Genomic DNA, 22,655 nt, shown 5'->3' with positions numbered 1-22,655 from the left:
GTCGATCTTCAGGGGGTTAGTGTTAGGTTTTTTTAAGCGTGTATTGGGTGGGTTTTATTTTTTAGATTAGAGTTTGGGCCGTAAAGAGCTAACTGCCCTTTTAAGGGCAATGTCCATCCAAATGCCCTTTTCAGGGAAATGGGGAGCTTAGATTTGTTTAGATAGTATATTATTTGGGGGTTTGGTTGTGTGTGTGGTGGTTTTACTGTTGGGGGGGTGTTTGTATGTTTTTTTTAACAGGTAAAAGAGCTGATTACTTTGGGGCAATGCCCCTCAAAAGGCCCTTTTAAGGGCTATTGGTATTTTAGTTTAGGCTAGGGTTTTTTTTTATTTTGGGGGGCTTTTTTTATTTTGATAGGGCTTTTAGATTAGATGCAATTAGTTTAAATATCTTGTAATTTGTTTTTTATTTTCTGTAATTTTGTGTTTTTTTGTTTGTGATTTAGCTAATTTATTTTAATTTATTTAATTGTAGGGTAGCGTTACAGGTAAATTTGTATTTATTTTAGCTAGGTAGTTATTAAATAGTTAATAACTATTTGGTAACTATTCTACCTAGTTAAAATAAATACAAACTTGCCTGTAAAATAAAAATAAAACCTAAGCTAGCTACAATGTAACTATTAGTTATATTGTAGCTAGCTTAGGGTTTATTTTATAGGTAAGTATTTAGTTTTAAATAGGAATTATTTAGTTAATGATAGGAATTTTATTTAGATTTATTTAAATTATATTTAAGTTAGGGGGTGTTAGGGTTAGGGTTAGACTTATGTTTAGGGGTTAATAAATTTAGAATAGTGGCAGCGACGTTGGGGCGGTAGATTAGGGGTTAATAAGTGTTGGTAGGTGGTGACAATGTTTGAGGCGGCAGATTAGGGGTTAATAAAAATAATGTAGGTGTCTGCGATGTTGGGGGCAGCAGAATAAGGGTTAATAAGTATAATTTAGGTGGCAGCGATGTCCGGAGCGGCAGATTAGGGGTTAATAAGTATAATGTAGGTGTCGGCGATGTCGGGCACAGCAGATTAGGGGTTCATAAGTGTAAGGTTAGGGGTGTTTAAACTCGGGGTTCATGTTAGGGTGTTAGGTGAAAACATACATTTTATTTCCCCTTAGGAATCAATGGGGCTGCGTTACTGAGTTATACGCTGCTTTTTTGCAGGTGTTAGACTTTTGCTCAGCCGGCTCTCCCCATTGATTCCTATGGGGAAATCGTGCACGAGCACGTTACACCAGCTCACCGCTCACTTAAGCAGCGCTGGTATTGAAGTGAAGTGTGGAGCAAAATTTTGCTCTACGCTCACTTTTTGTCTTTTAACGCTGGGTTTGTAAAAACTTGTAATACCAGCGCTGTATGTAAGTGAGCGGTGAGAATAAACTGCTCTTTAGCACCACACCCCTGTTACTGCAAAACTCGTAATCTAGCTGTGAGTTTGCTTTACATATAAATAATAATAGTACCATGCTTTCAAAAAACTATCTATCTATATCTATCTTTCTTTGTATCTATCTATCTATCTATCTATCTATCTATCTATCTATCTATCTATCTATCATCTATCTATCTATCATCTATCTATCTATCTATCTATCTATCTATCTATCATCTATCTATCTATCTATCTATCTATCTATCTATCTATCTATCTATCTATATATATCTTTCTATCTATTTATCTATCTATCTATCATCTATCTGATTTATCATCTGTCTGTATCATTCATTAATATATTTACATATATAAATACATTTTATTATAAATACATTATATCATTTTCTACCATTTCCATTGTATTGAGCCCTATTAATCAATAATATGAGGCAAATTGTGATTAAAGGTCTTTAGGAAAAAAAATATGTTTTAGTAAATGTATAAACCACTGGGGGGGGGGGGGAGGGGGGAATCTATTGTAAAAAAATCTGCTAGGTACAGTTAAAGTGAAGGTCAATTTAGATGAATCTGTGGCCGGTTTTTAATAATCCTATTAAAAAAAAGGACACATTAATTCATCAAAATTTACATTTCACTCGTTTTCTTCAAATTCTTACCTTTTAATCTTCACAGCCGCTCCAGCGATTCCCCCGGCTGTTGGAAGCCTCTTCATACGTCAGGAATGACGAATCCGACTTCCTCCAATCACGGGTTCCCCCTGGGGGAATCATGGCCTGAGGCAACGCCGTGATTGAAGGAAGCCGGATTCGTCATTTTGGACCCACGAAGAGGGCTTGCAACGGGTGGAGGAATCGCAGCAGCAACTGTCAGGATTAAAAGTTAAGTATTTGATGAAAATGAGTGAAATATCAATTGTAATAGGTTTATTAAAAAACGGACACCAATTCATCTAAATTGACCTACACTTCAAACAGTACTGAGCCATGTGGCTCTTCTGTTCTTCTATGTTTTCTAAATTGACCTTCACTTTAATAACCACTTTGTTGGATACAAAACAATAGTTTTCAAATATTTTTCATTGTACAAATGTTTTCATTCTAAAACAAATATAATCCAATGTGTGCATGCAGTTGCTGTTACAGCTTAGTGGTTACAAAGGGAAAAAAAACTAACAAAAAACAAAACAAAGAATGAGAGGAAAAAAAATAGAAAAGAAAAAAATATGTATTTTATTTAATGTTGTTTGGCATAAATGCATTAGTGTCTGTTCCTGACTGCCATACATACAGCTATGGCTCATTTTGAGATCCATTTAAAGATATATGCATTTCTTTTTTCTTGATGGCCATATATTTTTTTCTGAAAGTATATGTAGCCTTCTCTTCATCTGCTTTTTTTTTATTTAAAAATAAATAAAATAATTGAATTCATACACAAATATATACTCTCAAGTAGAAGAATAATATTAATCTAGTAGATACATCTTTTAAGTTCATGTATATTTTCAACCCAGGTTGACCTCATATTTTAAAGGTTACCAAATGTTTTGATTGTTTAAAGAAAGAAATACAAGTCGAGGTGCAAGAGATAATGTTGTCAAATGTGTATTGGGACAACTTCCGCAGCTCTATAGCCTTTATTGTCATTCAAGAATAGTGATATATTTGTCTTATCTTCTGTTAGTTTAGTTCTCACTATTCTGGAACATCAATAATTAGCATAGTAACAAACCATCTTGCATTTCTTAGTCTTAGCCTTGACCCCTCCCACTGTCCACCTGAAACAGTTCATGAGCCCAACTGTGACCTCACACACGTCACGCACCTCTAATTCCATTTCTAGGCTCTCAGTCCCAGACACTAGCCAGGTAATGTTGAGAGGTATAAAATGGCTGCTGGTTCTGCAATATACTGACAACTAACTTCATGTTGCAAATGTATATTATAAGCCATTTTCACATCACCACAACTGTGCGGTAAATGCTGTTTTCACTGAAACAGCAAATATATCTAAAAATCCTCACACAGTTTATCCCTTTGTCTATAAAAAAGTTGAGCAATGTGTTGTTTAATAAAACTTTTCAGTTCCTTTTGGCAACCCTAGAATTACAAGACAAATAGGTAGGAAGAAAAAAAGTTGTAAGGATTTGTCTCTGGATCAAAATCCACACCTGAGTCTTAAAATACTTTGATGTTTCTTTCTGTCTTGCTATCACCTCCTCGCACCTGCTTCAAACTGGGTGAAGCCAATATAGGGATGTGATGGAAATGTATTTATTCAAGCATGTTATTATCTATAAGGGTCTGTAAGGAGATCCTCCTATCAAACCAATTACCTGGCCAGTCATGAGTTAAGACAGTAAGGAAATTCCACAGCCAAATACTACAGCACTAGGACTCAGAGGTAGGGAGTGATATAGACAGCACCAATTGAGAATAAACAGAAGAATGTTCAACAAGCCAGGTCAGTAACGGGTCTGGAAGGAACAAGGCAGAATGACTAGGCAGAGGAACTTCAGGAACAGGTTGGAGTCAGAAACCAATATGGCAGCAAAGGTACCAAATCAGATGACAAAAGAATAGTCAAATACAAAATAAAGGTAAGGCGGTCGGCAAAAGGGAGAATTCTAAAAACACTAAGAGGTCTCCAATAAAAGGTCCAGCAGAAAGTATAGCGCACCCAGAATCAATACACAGCAATTAAAAACTGTGAGCATGCACTATTGAAAGGGACATTAAACACCAAATAAATAATTGTGTGAATGTTGTATTCAAAGCAAATATTAGCCAGAGAATAATTTGTAGATGTATTTTTGAAAAATATATTAGTTGTTTAAATATTGAAAAAATAAGTGTAGCATTCTTATGTCCATAAAGCAGTGGGTGCCACCATATTGTAACTTAGGTTACCTTTTCCGCTGAGGCCAATAAGGAAAGGCTATAAATGACTTACTAGAGTCTGCAGCCAATGACTGTGAAGAATATAGCTGTGTCTGCACTTCCATTTTTAACATGAATTGAAAAGCCCACAATATTCAGAATTAGATTACAGGAATGAAGAACAAAATAAATAATGAAAGTATATTACAAAGTTGCTTTACTACATGTAATTAAACAAATTATATTAATATCTTGAGGTGTTTAATGTCCCTTTAAGCTTAGTATCCCAATAAAACCAGTGAGGCACGCTAATCGGACACTGTTGCACAGGAAATAGTAAAAATAGTAAAATGTACAAAAGTAAATAGTAACCCAGTTGCTATAGACACATAGGGGCAGATTTATCAATGTCTGGCGGAAATGATATGCTGTAGCGTTTCATGTCTGCCAGACATCGCTGAATGCTGACAGCATATGCTGTCGGCATTTAACATTCCACAAGCAGTTCTGGTGAACTACTTGTGCAATGCTGCTCCCTGCAGATTCGTGGCCAATCGGCCACTAGCAGGGGTGTCAATTAACCCGATCGTATGCGATCGGGCGGATTGATGTCCACAGCCTCAGAGGCTGTCAAAATTAAACTTCATGATTCAGATAGAGCAGCAATTTTAAACAACTTTCCAATTTACTTCCATTAAAAAATGTGCACAGTATTTTAATATTTACACTATTTGAGTCACCAGCTCCTACTGAGCATGTGCAAGAATTCACAGACTATACATGTATGCATTTGTGATTTGCTGATGGCTGTCACATGATACAGGGAGAGTGGAAATAGACACAAATTTGCAATTTATTTAAAAAAAATCTACTACTCATTTGAAGTTCAGACCAAGGGGTCCATTTATCATTGTGCGGACGGACATGATCCACTATAGCGTATCATGTCCGCCGCACATTGATAAATGTCAACAGCATACGCTGTCGGCATTTATCATTTCACCAGCAGTTCTTGTGAACTGCTAGTGTAATGCTGCCCTCTGCAGATTCGCAGCCAATCGGCCGCTAGCAGGAGGTGTCAATCAGCCCGATCGTACATGATTGGGCGGATTGCTATATGCCGCCTCAGAGGCGGCGTATGAGTTAAGGAGCAGCAGTCTTAAGACCACTGCTTCTTAACTTCTGTTTCCAGCGAGCCTAAAGGCTCATGCGGAGACAGGGGTATTTGCCCATGATAAATCGGCCCCTTGGTGTACTAAAAGGAACTGAAGTTCGCTAAAAACTGAGGCTACCAACTAAGGTTGGTAGCATGCTAAAAACCTGAGGTGCACTTAATAACTGAAGCGTGCCTAGCATTATTGCTCATTTGTAAAGCATTTCAAAATGCAGTCAGCTTGTATCTCTGTCACTTATATTTAAAAGCTTTAAAGACTTGTATATTGGCCAGTAAGCATAATTAAAAAGGGTAAACACAGTAACATGCCCCGAATGGTGCCTAATGCACCTGTTTCCGCGCAAGCCTTCAGACCTCTGCTCCTTTACTCGTCCACAGCCTCTGAGGCTGCGGACAGCAATCAGCCCAATCAAATACAATCGGGTTGATTGACACCCCCTGCTAGTTGACGATTGGCCACGAATCTGCAGGGGGGCGGCATTGCACAAGCATTTCACCACAACTACTTGTGCAATGTTAAATGCCGACAGTGTATGCTGTCGGCATTCAGCGATGCAGGGCGGACATGATTCGCTATAGCAAATCATGTCCGCCCAGGGTATGATAAATCTACCCCATAGCATGTCATTTTAAACAACTTTGCAATTTACTTCCTTTTAGAAAATGTGCGCAGTCTTTTTATATTTTTACTTTTTGAGTCCTCAGCTCCTACTGAGCATGTGCAAGAATTCACAGAATATATGTATATGCATTTGTGATTGGCTGATGGCTGTCACATGGTACAGAGGGAGTATAAATAGACTTAACTTTGAAAAAGCAAAAAATCTACTACTTATTTGAAGTTCAGACAAAGTGCTATTTCATTGTCTTTTTATCATGCATTTATGATTATGCAAATCTACTGTATTTACTGATCCTTTAAGGTAAAATGTGTGTTTTATACTTCAATACCCTTTCTGAAGGAAACATGTTTAACAATGAAGAAAGGCTGATTGCAATAAATATTGTACATTTGCATACTGGCTTTGGTACAAACATAAATATGACACAGCTAATAATTATTTTTAATGTGTAGCTGTAATATATCTTTTTTTCTTTCAATAGGATCATATAATAAAATGCTTTAGTACAAGTAGAAAAGTGTATATCAAATCTAGGGTTCTTTCTGTTGGGACTAAAATTTTCATCCGCAAATATTGCCTGCGTGGTTATATCTGACGGAAAACATTACTTACATGTTTGGTTTTAGTAGAATAATTATTCTGCTGTCAGTCATTCCAACTTATCTATAATTTATGGAATATCTAATTTATTTATGGTGTTTGCAGTATGTAGACTTTAAAATATGATGCAAAAATACTGTCTATGAGAGCGTATTGCTCTCCGCATTCAGCGATGTCTTGCGGACCTGATCCACACTGTCGGATCAGGTCCGCAAGACCGTTGTTAAATAGGCCTCTATGTATGGAACATTATCTGCATCAGATAGTGTTAAAGTGAAGGTTAACTTACCTGTATGTCGAAATAGAATTCAATTCTCTGTTGCAAATAAATATGAGTTTCATTCATCAACCTGTATGAAATCATCTTGAAATAAAGTTATCGCCATATAAAATCTATATTTCTCTTGTAAGGTGTATCCAGTCCACGGATCATCCATTACTTGTGGGATATTCTCCTTCCCAACAGGAAGTTGCAAGAGGACACCCACAGCAGAGCTGTTATATAGCTCCTCCCCTAACTGCCATACCCAGTCATTCTCTTGCAACTCTCAACAAAGCTGGAGGTAGTAAGAGGAGAGTGGTAAAATATAGTTAGTTTTTTCTTCAATCAAAAGTTTGTTATTTTAAATAGTACCGGAGTTGTACTATTTTCTCTCAGGCAGTATTTAGAAGAAGAATCTGCCTGTGTTTTCTATGATCTTAGCAGCTTGTAACTAAGATCCACTGCTGTTCTCACATATGTCTGAGGAGGGAGGTAACTTCAGAGGGAGAATGGCGTGCAGGTTATCCTGCTATAAGGTATGTGCAGTTTTAAGTTTTTCTAGGGACTAGAAAATGCTGCTGATACCGGATTAATGTAAGTTAAGCCTAATTACAGTGATTTAATAGCGACTAGTATCAGGCTTACTATCAGAGATATATACTCTTATAAAATGGCAATATAAAACGTTTGCTGGCATGTTTAATCGTTTTTATATATGCTTTGGTGATAAAACTTATTGGGGCCTAGTTTTTTTCCACATGGCTGGCTTGATTTTTGCCTAGAAACAGTTTCCTGAGGCTTTCCACTGTTGTAATATGAGTGGGAGGGGCCTATTTTAGCGCTTTTTTTGCACAGTTAAAATTACATTCAGCTTCCCTCAGCAGTCCCCTGCATGATATAGGACATCTCTGAAGGGTTCTAGAGGCTTCAAAAGTCGTTTATTGAGGAAGGTAGGGCCACAGTTGAGCTGTGGCAGTTGCTGTGACTGTTTAAAAAATGTTTAATTCGTTTTTTGATCCATTTTTGGCATTAAGGGGTTAATCATCCATTTGCAAGTGGGTGCAATGCTCTGCTAACCTATAACATACACTGTAAAAATTTCGTTTGATTTACTGCCTTTTTCACTGTTTTTCACTGTTTTTCAAATTTATGACAAAATTTGTTTCTCTTAAAGGCACTTTACCGTTTTTTATATAAGCTTGTTAACTTGATTTAAAGTGTTTTCCAAGCTTTCTAGTCTCATTGCTAGTCTGTATAAACATGTCTGACATAGAGGAAACTCCTTGTTCATTATGTTTAAAAGCCATGGTGGAACCCCATATGAGAATGTGTACTAAATGTATTGATTTCATTTTAAACAATAAAGATCAGCTTTTGTCTTTAAAAAATTTATCACCAGAGGATTCTGTCGAGGGGGAAGTTATGCCGACTAACTCTCCCCACGTGTCAGACCCTTTGACTCCCGCTCAAGGGACTCACGCTCAAATGGCGCCAAGTACATCAAGGGCGCCCATAGCGATTACTTTACAAGACATGGCGGCAGTCATGGATAATACACTGTCAGCAGTATTAGCCAGGCTGCCTGAATTTAGAGGAAGGCGTGATAGCTCTGGTGTTAGGCGTGATACAGAGCATACAGACGCTTTAAGGCCCATGTCTGATACTGCCTCACAATATGCAGAAGCTGAAGAAGGAGAGCTTCAGTCTGTGGGTAATATCTTTGACTCAGGGAAACCTGATTCTGATATTTCTACTTTTAAATTTAAGCTTGAGAACCTCTGTGTACTGCTTAGAGAGGTTTTAGCTGCTCTGAATGACTGTGACACAATTGCAGTGCCAGAGAAATTGTGTAGACTGGATAAATACTTTGCAGTGCCGGTGTGTACTGAGGTTTTTCCAATACCTAAAAGGTTTACAGAAATTATTAATAAAGAGTGGGATAGACCCGGTGTGCCGTTTCCCCCCCCTCCTATTTTTAGAAAAATGTTTCCCATAGACGCCACCACACAGGACTTATGGCAGACGGTCCCTAAGGTGGAGGGAGCAGTTTCTACTTTAGCAAAGCGTACTACTATCCCTGTCAAGGACAGTTGTGCTTTTTCAGATCCTATGGATAAATTAAATCAATCAAAAATAAATTAGAGGGTTACCTTAAGAAAATGTTTATTCAACAAGGTTTTATCCTGCAGCCCCTTGCATGCATTGCTCCTGTCACTGCTGCTGCGGCATTCTGGTTTGAGTCTCTGGAAGAGGCTTTACAAGCACCGACTCCATTGGATGATATACTTAACAAGCTTAGAGCACTTAAGCTAGCTAATTCTTTTGTTTCTGATGCCATTGTTCATTTGACCAAACTAACGGCTAAGAATTCTGGATTTGCCATCCAGGCGCGCAGGGCGCTATGGCTTAAATCTTGGTCAGCTGACGTTACTTCAAAGTCTAAATTACTTAACATTCCCTTCAAGGGACAGACCCTATTCGGGCCTGGTTTGAAGGAAATTATTGCTGACATTACTGGAGGTAAAGGTCATGCCCTTCCTCAGGACAGGTCCAAATCAAGGGCCAAACAGTCTAATTTTCGTGCCTTTGGAAACTTCAAGGCAAGTGCAGCATCAACTTCCTCTGCTACAAAACAAGAGGGAACTTTTGCTCAGTCCGAGACGGCCTGGAAACCTAACCAGTCCTGGAACAAAGGCAAGCAGGTCAAAAAGCCTGCTGCTGCCTCTAAGACAGCATGAAGGAACGGCCCCCTATCCGGTGACGGATCTAGTAGGGGGCAGACTTTCTCTCTTCGCCCAGGCGTGGGCAAGAGATGTTCAGGATCCCTGGGCGTTGGAGATTATATCTCAGGGGTATCTTCTGGACTTCAAGGCTTCTCCTCCACTAGGGAGATTTCACCTTTCACGATTATCTGTGAACCAGATAAAGAAAGAGGCATTCTTACACTGTGTGCAAGACCTTCTAGTTATGGGAGTGATCCACCCAGTTCCAAAGGAGGAACAGGGACAGGGATTTTACTCAAATCTGTTTGTGGTTCCCAAAAAAGAGGGAACCTTCAGACCAATCTTGGATCTAAAGATCTTAAACAAATTCCTCAGAGTTCCATCATTCAAAATGGAAACTATTCGGACCATCCTACCGATGATCCAGGAGGGTCAATATATGACTACCATGGATTTAAAGGATGCTTACCTTCACATTCCGATACACAAAGATCATCATCGGTTCCTAAGCTTTGCCTTTCTGGACAGGCATTACCAGTTTGTGGCTCTTCCCTTCGGGTTAGCTACAGCCCCAAGAATTTTTACAAAGGTTCTGGGGTCGCTTCTGGCAGTCCTAAGGCCACGGGGCATAGCAGTGGCCCCTTATCTAGACGACATCCTGATACAGGCGTCAAACTTCCAAATTGCCAAGTCCCATACGGACATAGTTCTGGCATTTCTGAGGTCGCATGGGTGGAAAGTGAACGAGGAAAAGAGTTCTCTGTCCCCACTCACAAGAGTCTCCTTCCTAGGGACTCTGATAGATTCTGTAGAAATGAAAATTTACCTGACGGAGTCCAGGTTATCAAAACTTCTAAATTCTTGCCGTGTTCTCCATTCTATTCCGCGCCCTTCAGTGGCTCAGTGCATGGAGGTAATCGGCTTAATGGTAGCGGCAATGGACATAGTACCGTTTGCGCGCCTACATCTCAGACCGCTGCAACTTTGCATGCTCAGTCAGTGGAATGGGGATTACACAGATTTGTCCCCTCTACTAAATCTGGACCAGGAGACCAGAGATTCTCTTCTCTGGTGGCTATCTCGGGTCCATCTGTCCAAAGGGATGACCTTTCGCAGGCCAGATTGGACAATTGTAACGACAGATGCCAGCCTTCTAGGTTGGGGTGCAGTCTGGAATTCCCTGAAGGCTCAGGGATTGTGGACTCAGGAGGAGAAACTCCTCCCAATAAATATTCTGGAATTGAGGGCAATATTCAATGCCCTTCAAGCCTGGCCTCAGTTGACAACCCTGAGGTTCATCAGATTTCAGTTGGACAACATCACGACTGTGGCTTACATCAACCATCAAGGGGGAACAAGGAGTTCCCTATCGATGTTAGAAGTCTACAAAATAATTTGCTGGGCAGAGAGACAATCTTGCCACCTATCAGCGATCCATATCCCAGGTGTAGAGAACTGGGAGGCAGATTTTCATAAGTCGTCAGACTTTTCATCCGGGGGAGTGGGAACTCCATCCGGAGGTGTTTGCCCAATTGATTCATCGTTGGGGCAAACCAGAACTGGATCTCATGGCGTCTCGCCAGAACGCCAAGCTTCCCTGTTATGGATTCAGGTCCAGGGACCCGGAAGCGGCGCTGATAGATGCTCTAGCAGCGCCTTGGTCTTTCCACCTGGCTTACGTGTTTCCACCGTTTCCTCTGCTCCCTCGACTGATTGCCAAAATCAAGCAGGAGAGAGCATCGGTGATCTTGATAGCGCCTGCGTGGCCACGCAGGACCTGGTATGCAGACCTAGTGGACATGTCATCCTTTCCACCTTGGACTCTGCCTTTGAGAAGGGACCTTCTACTACAAGGTCCTTTCACTCATCCAAATCTAATTTATCTGAGGCTGACTGCCTGGAGATTGAACGCTTGATTTTATCAAAGCGTGGCTTCTCCGAGTCAGTTATTGATACCTTAATACAGGCATGAAAGCCTGTCACCAGGAAAATTTACCATAAAATATGGTGTAAATATCTTTATTGGTGCGAATCCAAAGGTTATTCATGGAGTAAGGTTAGGATTCCCAGGATATTATCTTTTCTCCAAGAGGGTTTGGAAAAAGGATTATCAGCTAGTTCTTTGAAAGGACAGATTTCTCCACTGTCTATTCTTTTGCATAAGCGTCTGGCGGATGTTCCAGACGTTCAGGCATTTTGTCAGGCGTTGATTAGAATCAAGCCTGTGTTTAAAACTGTTGCTCCCCCATGGAGCTTAAATTTGGTTCTTAAAGTTCTTCAGGGGGTTCCGTTTGAACCTCTTCATTCCATAGATATCAAACTTTTATCTTGGAAAGTTCTTTTTTTGATGGCTATTTCCTTGGCTCGTAGAGTTTCCGAGTTATCTGCTTTACAATGTGATTCTCCTTATCTGATCTTCCATACAGATAAGGTAGTTCTGCATACAAAACCTGGGTTTTTGCCTAAGGTGGTATCTACTAAGAATATCAATCAAGAGATTGTTGTTCCATCATTGTGTCCTAATCCTTCTTCAAAGAAGGAACGTCTTTTACATAATCTGGACGTGGTTCGTGCTTTAAAGTTTTACTTAAAAGCTACTAAAGAATTTCGTCAAACATCTGCTTTGCTTGTGATTTACTCTGGACAGAGGAGAGGTCAAAAGGCCTCGGCAACCTCTCTTTCTTTTTGGCTAAGAAGCATAATCCGCTTAGCCTATGAGACTGCTGGCCAGCAGCCTCCTGAAAGGATTACAGCTCATTCTACTAGAGCTGTGGCTTCCACTTGGGCCTTTAAAAATGAGGCTTCTGTTGAACAGATTTGCAAGGCGGCGACTTGGTCTTCATTTCATACTTTTTCAAAATTCTATAAATTTGATACTTTTGCTTCTTCGGAGGCTATTTTTGGGAGAAAGGTTTTACAGGCAGTGGTACCTTCCGTTTAAGTACCTGCCTTGTCCCTCCCTTCATCCGTGTACTTTAGCTTTGGTATTGGTATCCCACAAGTAATGGATGATCCGTGGACTGGATACACCTTACAAGAGAAAACACAATTTATGCTTACCTAATAAATTTATTTCTCTTGTGGTATATCCAGTCCACGGCCCGCCCTGTCATTTTAAGGCAGTTCAAAATTTTAGATTAAACTACAGTCACCACTGCACCCTATGGTTTCTCCTTTCTCTGCTTGTTTCGGTCGAATGACTGGATATGGCAGTTAGGGGAGGAGCTATATAACAGCTCTGCTGTGGGTGTCCTCTTGCAACTTCCTGTTGGGAAGGAGAATATCCCACAAGTAATGGATGATCCGTGGACTGGATACACCACAAGAGAAATACATTTATCAGGTAAGCATAAATTGTGTTTTTAAGATTATCACAATCAATCATTTTTTGGGGGTTTTTTTTGTCTTGATCACGTTCTCCAAACTACCAATTGAAATTCTGGCTGTTAGGCGGCTGTGGATCTACGTCACCTGCCTACTATTCAAAAAGCGCATGCGCTACTGTCCTATTCTACATCTTGTATTCCAACGCGTGCTCCCGTTTCGCGCATGTGTAGTAGCTTTAATTCGGACCACCTACAGTAAATATTGTTGCAAACGTGTCACGTCTAAAACAAAAACTGCTGCTCTCTCGATCGCACAACATAGTACTGAATGAATACTGTATAGTTGTTCTTTTAGTGCTATGTTGCAAACAACAATTAACGCATGCGCATTGTTGGTTGAGATTGAGGAGTGTCGCATGCACATTGGTCCTAGAAATCGGAGGTTTACACATGCGCAATGCTTCCAAACGTCATGCACGCGCTTTGGTGAGGGACCGCTCTATGAGGTGGGGAGGAGTTTACATGTTAATGGTAGGCAGCATACTATAATAAAAAAAATTGAAATATGTGATATAAAATGAAATAAATTTAGCGATCAGCTAATTATGTTAGTCAAGGATGCATTAATGTCTTCAAAATATGAAAACTTAACCTTCACTTTAACTATGTCATTTGCCTTAAAAAAAAAAACTTCTGGAAAGCCTTGTTTACAAACACTTAACACATTTACTTTTACCAGATGCTCCACTGAGACTTCACTATAATGTGACAAATGATTACAGTCCAATAGTAGCAGCACTCACAAACTCATCAAAAAGTTGCAAATGTATTGGGACACCAAGGTAAAGAAAGACAACGTTTTCATGCCACTTTTTGATGAATTGGTGAGTGCTGCTGCTTTTGGACTGTATCACGTTCTTGGGGGACTTCTGTGGAGCCCTTGCTAGATTTGCACCACTGCCATTTGTTACTGTGCTTTATCTTAATTGGACTAAGTGAGTTGGTTACAGCCAAGTTTAAAGGGGGGGGGGGGGGGTAAAGTCAAAATTAAACTTAAATGGATTGAATAGAGCAAGAAAATGTAAACAACTTTCCAATTTACATCTGTTATTAATTTTGCTTAGTCCTATCGGTATCCTTTGTTAAAGACTATTTTTAGATGAGCTAAGGAGTGTGCACATGTCTTTAGTCATCTTGCAGCTGTGTTTGCAACATTGTTTATAGAAATGTTATACATAGTTACAGACACTACTGTCATAGGCTGCTAAAGACACGTGCACACTCATGAGCTCCTATCAGTCTACCTTACTCTTTATCAATGGATATCAAGAGAACTAAGCAAATTTGATAATAGTGATAAATAAGAAAGTTGTTTTAAACTGCATGTTCTGTCTGTATCCTGAAAGTTTAATTTTGACTTTACTTTCCCTTTAAAGGTAATGTCTCGCTTTGAATACATTGCCAGCTACCAATCTCTGCTCTAAACTTTTCAAGTGGCTCAGTTTGCCTTTCTTCACTTGTTTTTTTCCCTCAGCAACATCTGTATACTAAGGAGATTGATGAGATTGTCTACTTTTTATTTTTCATTATTTTTTTGTTTTAATTTTTAAAAGTTTTGAAGGTGTTTTTTTGATGTTGGCATAAGGGCTAAAACCCCTAAACAGTCATACATTACCCCATACAAATAAAGAGACCACACAAGAACTGGAGGTTAAGACCAACATGGTCTTAATTGTTTATTTAATAAACAATTAACTATGACTAACTTATCATGTAGTCATCTTCAAACGTGGCGGCCAATGAAGTCCCTATACTAGAAGAACCCCAAACGGGGAGAGGGAGGGACCAAAGGGGAAATTCTGGGGCAGAGCCATCAGTGACTCCACCCCTGCGGAACGGCTACAGACACCCTAGGGGCCTGAAGCCCATTAGCTTGACCCACAGCCCCCTTAGGACTCTGCACCAACAATCAGGCCCCGCCCTCCCGCTGAAAGAGGATAATTACCAGTTCAGACCAGAAAGACGAGTCATACAACACGCCAAACTGGGAGAGCTAAAATTACAGGCCAGGGGCTTACTAAGAAAAGTTCAACTAATCAAATCCCCGCCCTGGTACTGAAGCAACTCTAAAGCAGCCAACGTCACCAAGGCCACCACCCACTGCATCTGCAACAAAAAGATTAAACAAAGGCAGGAAGGGAGGGAAAAATTCGCCACAACAGCCACCAGGAAAGAGGGAGAGAAAATGGCCCCCGCAGCTTAAATAGGTAAGACAAATTCCCCACCCCCAAAACTGCAAAAATGTTGCACTAACCTAACCTGCCTAGTATTGCCTGTTGAGGTCAGGCCCTTAAATCGTTTCAGGCTGACAAGCAGCCCTACATTTTCATTCTTTACAGTAGAACTTGTTCCATGTGCTGAGGAGTGAACGGTAATAAAATAGATACAGCTCCATTTATTATAACAGTTCTGGACTTGCAACTCATGGCTGTGACAAGGGGGCAGCTACAAAACTCTTTGAATTCCAAAATGTTATAAGTTGTGAGGTTGTTGCAAGTTCTTTCCACAATATATTAGATACACAAACAGGTTTTATTGAATTTAGGTCATTATTTAAAGCCCAATCTATTTCAACTATTTTTAAAATAATTCAGACCTTTTCATCTGCTTCCTTAGGGGTCACATTTGATGTTTTCCGCTCATGTTCAGTCCTTGTTGCAATGCAGATCTGACCTAAGGCCAGCTTCAAATGTGCAAACTGTGCTGGGGGTGGGATCAAAATATGATATATTTTTATGCACCCATAAAAATTAGTTTGTGGAATGTCAGACAGAAAGGGGTAAATTGTCTATATTTTGACACTGAAATGTCTTTGGAGAATAAATGCTAACATTACCTTTGAACATGGACTCCAATACACTGTCATTAAGGTTTATGAGAACAGCCTTTGAATGTTAATATTTTAATATTTACATTTTGCATTTGATCAAGAAAGAATTTGAAAAAAAAAAAAAAATTGATGTCAAGGGGCCGATTTAACAACGGTCGAATGGCCCCTAATCGCCCTTCAAGCTCGCCCAAAACAGGAGTTAAGAAGCAGCAGTCTTAAGACCACTGCCTCTTAAAGGAACAGTCTACACCAGAATTTTAATTGTTTTAAAAGTTAGATAATACATTTATTACCCATTCTCTAGTTTTTCATAACCAACACAGTTATATTAATACACTTTTTACCTCTGTGATTATCTTGTATCTAAGCCTCTGCAAACTGCCCCCTTATTTAAGTTCTTTTGACAAACTTGCATTTTAGCCAATCAGTGCTGGCTCCTTGGAACTTCACGTGCATGAGCACAGTGTTATCTATATGACACACATGAACTAACACCCTCTAGTGGTGAAAAACTGTCAAAATGCCCTGAGAGAAGAGGCAGCATTCAAGGTCTTAGAAATTAGCATATAAACCTCCTAGGTTTAGCTTTCAACTAAGAATACCAAGAGAACAAAGCAAAATTGGTGATAAAAGTAAATTGGAAAATTGTTTAAAATGGCATGCTCTATCTGAATCATGAAAGTTTATTTTGGACTAGACTGTCCCTTCAACTCATACGCCTCCTCTGAGGCTGCGGTCTGCAATCCGCCCTACTATCGAATCTGCAGGGGGCGGCATTGCACAAGCAGTTCACCAGAACTGCTTGTGCAATGTTAAATGCCGACAGCATATGCGGATCATGTTCGCCCAACATTGCTAAAGCAGCCCCCAAGCGTTCAGTCGGAATTCAGCATAGAAAATTAACATATGCAGCAAACTTTTATGCAATGTTGAAATCACAATAAAATGTTCAAGATTAAAGGGACATTCTAGTCAAAATAGAACTTTCATAATTCAGATAGGGCATGTAATTTTAAGCAACTTTCCAATTTACTTGTATCATTAAATTTGCTTTGTTCTCTTGGTATTCTTAGTTGAAAGAAAAACAAAGGTAGGCTCATATGCTAATTTCTAAGCCCTTGAAGGCTGCCTCTTATCTGAATGCATTTTACAGTTTTTCACATATAGAGGGTGTTCATATGTGTCATATAGATAACATTGTGCTCATGCCTGTGGAGTTACTTATGAGAGGGCACTGATTGGTTAAAATGCAAATTTGTCACAAGAACTGAAATAAGGGAGCAGTCTGCAGAGGAGTAGATACAAGGTAATCAGAGAGGTAAAAAGTATATTATCCGAAACTGGGCAATGGGTAATAAATGGATTATCTATCTTTTTAAATAATAAAAGATCTGGAGTAGACTGTCCCTTTAATTAAAAAAAATAAATAAATTAAATGTTTATTACTGTTATTAAATGTAAGTCTTTTTCATAGCATTCTTTATTAAACCTTAGACCTTCTTTTGAGAATATACTGAGGTAGGCTATACATATAATTCTCAGTACACATGCGCGCTCCTGCGTCTACCTCAGTATGCTTTTATGAAAAGGAGTTATGACCAAGAGAAATAGGTAAATTTGACTACAGAAGAAAATGTTAATCTTTTCTTCTTTGTTGTTGATTTCTATTCTTCTATTTCAATAATACAATAATTAAGTTTGACTTATCTTTTTAACAAATGTCCAAAAATGTGTCCATCCATTTAAGGGTTAAACACATAGTTAAAGTACCACATGGGAGCTACAGAGAATAGTTGGTAACAAGCATAAACTTTGGCTGACTCGGGTTGATTGACACCCCTGCTGGTGGCCGATTGGCCGCGAGTCTGCAGGGGGTGGCGTTGCACTTTTTCTAGTTCTGCAATATCTTTTTTTGAGATCAGTCCCCAGAACTGCACTCCATACTCAAGGTGAGGTCTATATATATATATATACACACACACACACACACATACACATATTGCAGCCCTTATATCTTTGAGCCTTTTTTACTTTAAAAAAAAAATTGCAGATAGTTTATGACTGCAATTGTACTTTTAATTGTATTTATATTGTGTTTAATGCAACTTTTTTTTCTTCCCCTACCCTTTACGCAAGCTCTCAAGTAGCACTAACCCAACAAGCGTAAATCGCAATTTTGCATTTACTTTACAATCGTAATACGCACTTAACAGTTAGCTCCACTCGTAACCTAGTCCTATAAAGGCACTGTAAGTTAACTTTTTATGCAGAATATAAAATACTCTCAGAAAGTTAAAACTTCTCTTTTTAAGAAAGTGGCAGAATATTATACCTTACTGACCTTTAAAGCATTTTATCTTGATTGGAACATAGAAAGCAAACATGCTGAGCAACAGTATTTTTAGCGTCATACTTATTTTAAAGAGATAAGTGAATAAAGAAAACTTACAGAACAGCTTATTTCATGGCTTAGAAGAAAGTGAGAAATATAGAGCAAAATGATAGATCTGAATTCAGAGCGTTTCTTTACCGTACAAGCCGGCATCGGCAGACAATCAGTAGGGTGAGCACTAAAACAGTAGGAGCTTAAATAATTGAAGAAAAAATCTTTATGGAATAATATGTAAAATCTAAAAATACCCAGAAATGAGCCATGCAAAGGATATTATTGTGCATTATACTTTACCAATTCAGTGCATTTTCTTTCATGTACATTGCATTAGAGGAGTAAAGGAAAATAAAAGGATCATGCAATACAGTAGAATTTAATAATCAATAAATGCATAATAACAAGACAATGTCAAAGCACTAGGGGTAGATTTATTAATCTACCCCCGAAGTTTCCGGCTCGACGGAAACTTAAGAAGCAGCTGTCGTAACTCTGATGCTTCTTAACTCATCCGCCACTTCTGAGATGGCGGACTGCAATCATCCCGATCATATACGATGCATATGCTGTCGGCATTTAGCAAAGTCAGTCGGACATGCATATGGCGTATGGTGTTGGCATTTAGCGAAGTCAGGTGGACATGATTCACTACAGCAAATCATGTCCCCCCACCATTTGTTAAATTGGCTCCTTAGGGGCCGATTTAATAAGCTCCGTATCGGCCCCAATATCACTGTTTCCACGGCGAGCTTTCAGGCTCGCCGGAAACAGGAGTTGAGAAGCAGTGATCTTAAAACCACTGCTCCTTAACTCGCCCGCCAGCTATGAGGCAGTGGACAGCAATCCACTGCCTCATAGCTGGATCGGGTTGGTTGACACCATCAGAACTGCTTGTGCAATGTTAAATGCTGACAGTGTATGATAAATCTAACCCTTAGGGGCCTTCAGGCTTGCCGGAAACAGTAGTTATGAAGCAGTGGTTTAAAGTCTGGAGTTTATCTGGAGTAGACTGTCCTTTTAATTTAAAAAAAAACAAACAAAAAAAAAAACCTTAAATGTTTATTCCTGTTATTAAATGTAGGTCTTTTTCATAGCATTCTTTATTAAACCTTAGACCTTCTTCTGAGAATATACTGAGGTAGGCTATACATATAATTCTCAGTACACATGCGCGCTCCTGCGTCTGCCTCAGTATGCTTTTATGAAAAGGAGTTATGACCAAGAAAAATAGGTAAATTTGACTACAGAAGTAAATTTTTATCTTTTCTTTTTGTTGTTGTTGATTTCTATTCTTCTATTTCAATAACACAATAATTAAGTTTGACCTCTCTTTTTAACAAATGTCCAAAAATGTGTCCATCCATTTAAGGGTTAAACACATAGTTAAAGTACCACATGGGAGCTACAGAGAATAGTTGGTACCAAGCATAAACTGTGGCTGATTCAGTCAGCACCGCTAGTCGCAAAAGCTGGGTTATAAAACTAGAGTTGCTGAATTAGTCATGACAGTTTTCTCTTGGGACCAGCAATTTTCTGTGGCACTGAGCAGTTCTTTAACCCTTCTGTAGAGGTTAAACACAACAGGGTCACTAGTTTTAAAATGAAATGATCTAATAAATTTGAGCATCTAATGTTTCCGACTATGGGCTAGATTATGAGTGGAGTTCTATTTAGCGCTCCCGCTCAAGTGTAAACTTTACTAGACGGAAGCTTTTTGTGGCGTCGGTTAATGTATTCTACCCATAGAAGTCAATGGAGAGCGCAGAAGAAAAAACCTAATACTTATCGCTCATGCGCTAATCTGACAGCAGTTATGAATAGTTCACATTTCAATGTACAGAACAATGTACTTGTTATTGTAAATACATATTTCTATATATATCTATATATACCTATATATATTCCTACAGAAATATAGGTATAGATATCTATTTTACATTAACAGTATCATATCTATATCTATATATATATAATAATAATAAAATAACATTATTTTTTATGTGAAGAATAAAGAAATGTAAAATATTTGTAATGTGCATCAGGGTTCATGATTGAGGTCTAAAGCGGTGTTGGATTAGCACACATGAAGAATTGCTAACTTCAATGGGCGTTTTTGAAAAAGTATAAAATATTAAAAAATATAATAATTATTAAAAATGATCATACATACTGTAAAAAAGTCTAAATAATACATAGAATGTGTGTGTGTATATATATATATGTATAATAATTTTTAATGATTATTAATATTTTATATTTCAAAAACGTGCAATGCACTCTACACATAATTTGTATTATTAAGTATTTATTTATATATATATACTGTTAATGTAAAATAGATATGTATACTTATATATCCATAGGAGCAGATATACATGAATAGGTATATATACTGTAGATATAAATAGAAATATGTATTTACAAGAAAAAGTACATTATCCTATAAGTGAACAACATTGGAATGTGAAATATGTACAGTGAATATACAGGAAAACATATAAATACTTAAAAACTTATGTAAACACACACACACAAACACACACACAGTTTAATTTAATTTTGGAGTTTAATTTTGACTCTAGCGTTCCTTTAAGCACTTTTTCTTGAATATGTTAAGGGGATGGTCTAGTAAAAATTAAACTTTCATGATTCAGATAGAGCAGGCAATTTTAAGCAACTTTCAAATTTACTCCTATTATCAATGTTTTCTTTTTTCTCTTTGTATCTTTATTTGAAAAGGCTGGAATGAAAATTTAGGAGCTGGCCCATTTTGTGGTTCAGAACCTGGGTAGTGCTTGCTGATTGGTGGCTATATTTAATCACCAATCACTCATTTTGGTAATAAAGTAAATAACCTTAATAAATCGTACTTGCTAACTTGTTATGTTATAAAGCAAAGTGTCCCACTTTTTGGCTAGCACAAGCCTTGCAGACTCTCTTTCACCAACACCAACCCTTGTAGGTAACTACACTCCACACCCCATATAAAAATCTTTTTTCCCAACATATACTCCTGATGTTCGGAAAGTTTGATGTAAACTGGCCACATAAATTGCTGTTTCTTGCCATTTCCACTTTAATTTTTGCTAACATGTAAAAAGTACTTATAGAACCCCTACAATTTATAAAGTTCCAAACTTTTTTCTTGACATTCATATATGAAACACACAAATCCTCTTCAAAATCACACAATCCATTCTCAACACTGCAAAACTGTAGAGCTGTTGTGACATCAGTTTAGGCAGAGAGAAAGCTATTGTTGAGTAAACCGCTCAGTCATCAGCGTGCATTACGAACACCACACACACACTCTACATGCAGGACACACCTAAACAGTAATAGTTTATTGCTAGAAGCCTTTCTCCTAATACAAGTAAAAATAGTCCTAATTTTACATCAAAGTAACCTTTTGAGATTTTTCTCATTTTATCATTATTATTAGATTAGGTTTAAAATATTTTTTTAAGAGGAGGTTGAAAACATACTTTTAAGTCCTAAGCAAAGATATCTTTTAAAATAGTTCAAATATTTTTCCAAACCAGTTATACTCTTGAGAGTTTTTTCTTTTCTTTTTTTTCATATGGAACTTTTATACTATGGCTAGAATGCTAGTGGTTCACTTCATGGTTCATGAGCACTCAATAATTCTCCAGTAGAATATAATCACATTTTGATATTAAATTTGTTATTTTACTGTGAAACTTAATTTTGGCTGCATCTTAGAAAGGCAGCTCGAGGGCATTAAATGACTTTTCTAATGTTATTATCAGCATGAAAAATAACAATGTATAACCTAGGGTGACCAGATGTCTAATTTTAATGGGATTGTCCTGTTTTTTTAGCACCTTATACCATTGTCCCCAGAACTTATTGGAGGAATGCCAAAATATCCATTTTCTTTTTGACATTGTCTCTTTTTATTTATTTATATGCCCAATGCTTGCACTACAGCTAGCTATATTGCAGCTATGCTCCACTCCCGTGGAACTACAGTTCCCTACATGCTTCTGTCTGTGAAAATACTTTACGCTTGTAAAAGGAGGAGGGGCCAAGTTTGTGCACTTTTTTGCTGTACTATAGATATTGGAAGCGGGTGGTTTGTGAGAAGTGGACATTGTAAGTAGCACAGATTGTATGTTACACATGTTGTAAGTATCAGGTATAGTCAGGAGCACAGATTATAAAAGTATTATCATGGGAGGCAAAGATTCTAGGAAATATTAGTGGTAATGTTTTCAAAACAGTTGCAGTAAGTAAATGTAACTCTTTTTTTGTTTATTATAGCTATTGATAGAAGGTAAAGAATTAGAGAAAACAGGATAATCCCAAATATAAATTGATAAAAAGTCAGAGCAAAACTTGAACTGGGTTGTGCTCACAGCTTATACGTCAATG

The 22,655-nt window shown here is 38.2% G+C and overlaps 1 protein-coding gene across 1 annotated transcript in view; it reads left to right on the top strand.

Moving 5' to 3' along the window:
- LOC128647574 (catenin alpha-2-like) overlaps positions 1-22,655 on the top strand; it is a 624,661-nt gene that overhangs the window by 251,816 nt on the left and 350,190 nt on the right. The gene's annotated exons all lie outside the window — the stretch shown is intronic.

The sequence above is a fragment of the Bombina bombina genome, chromosome 2, assembly GCF_027579735.1.
Source record: "Bombina bombina isolate aBomBom1 chromosome 2, aBomBom1.pri, whole genome shotgun sequence".
Lineage (NCBI taxonomy): Eukaryota > Metazoa > Chordata > Amphibia > Anura > Bombinatoridae > Bombina > Bombina bombina.
This window is presented reverse-complemented; position numbering and strand designations above follow the sequence as displayed.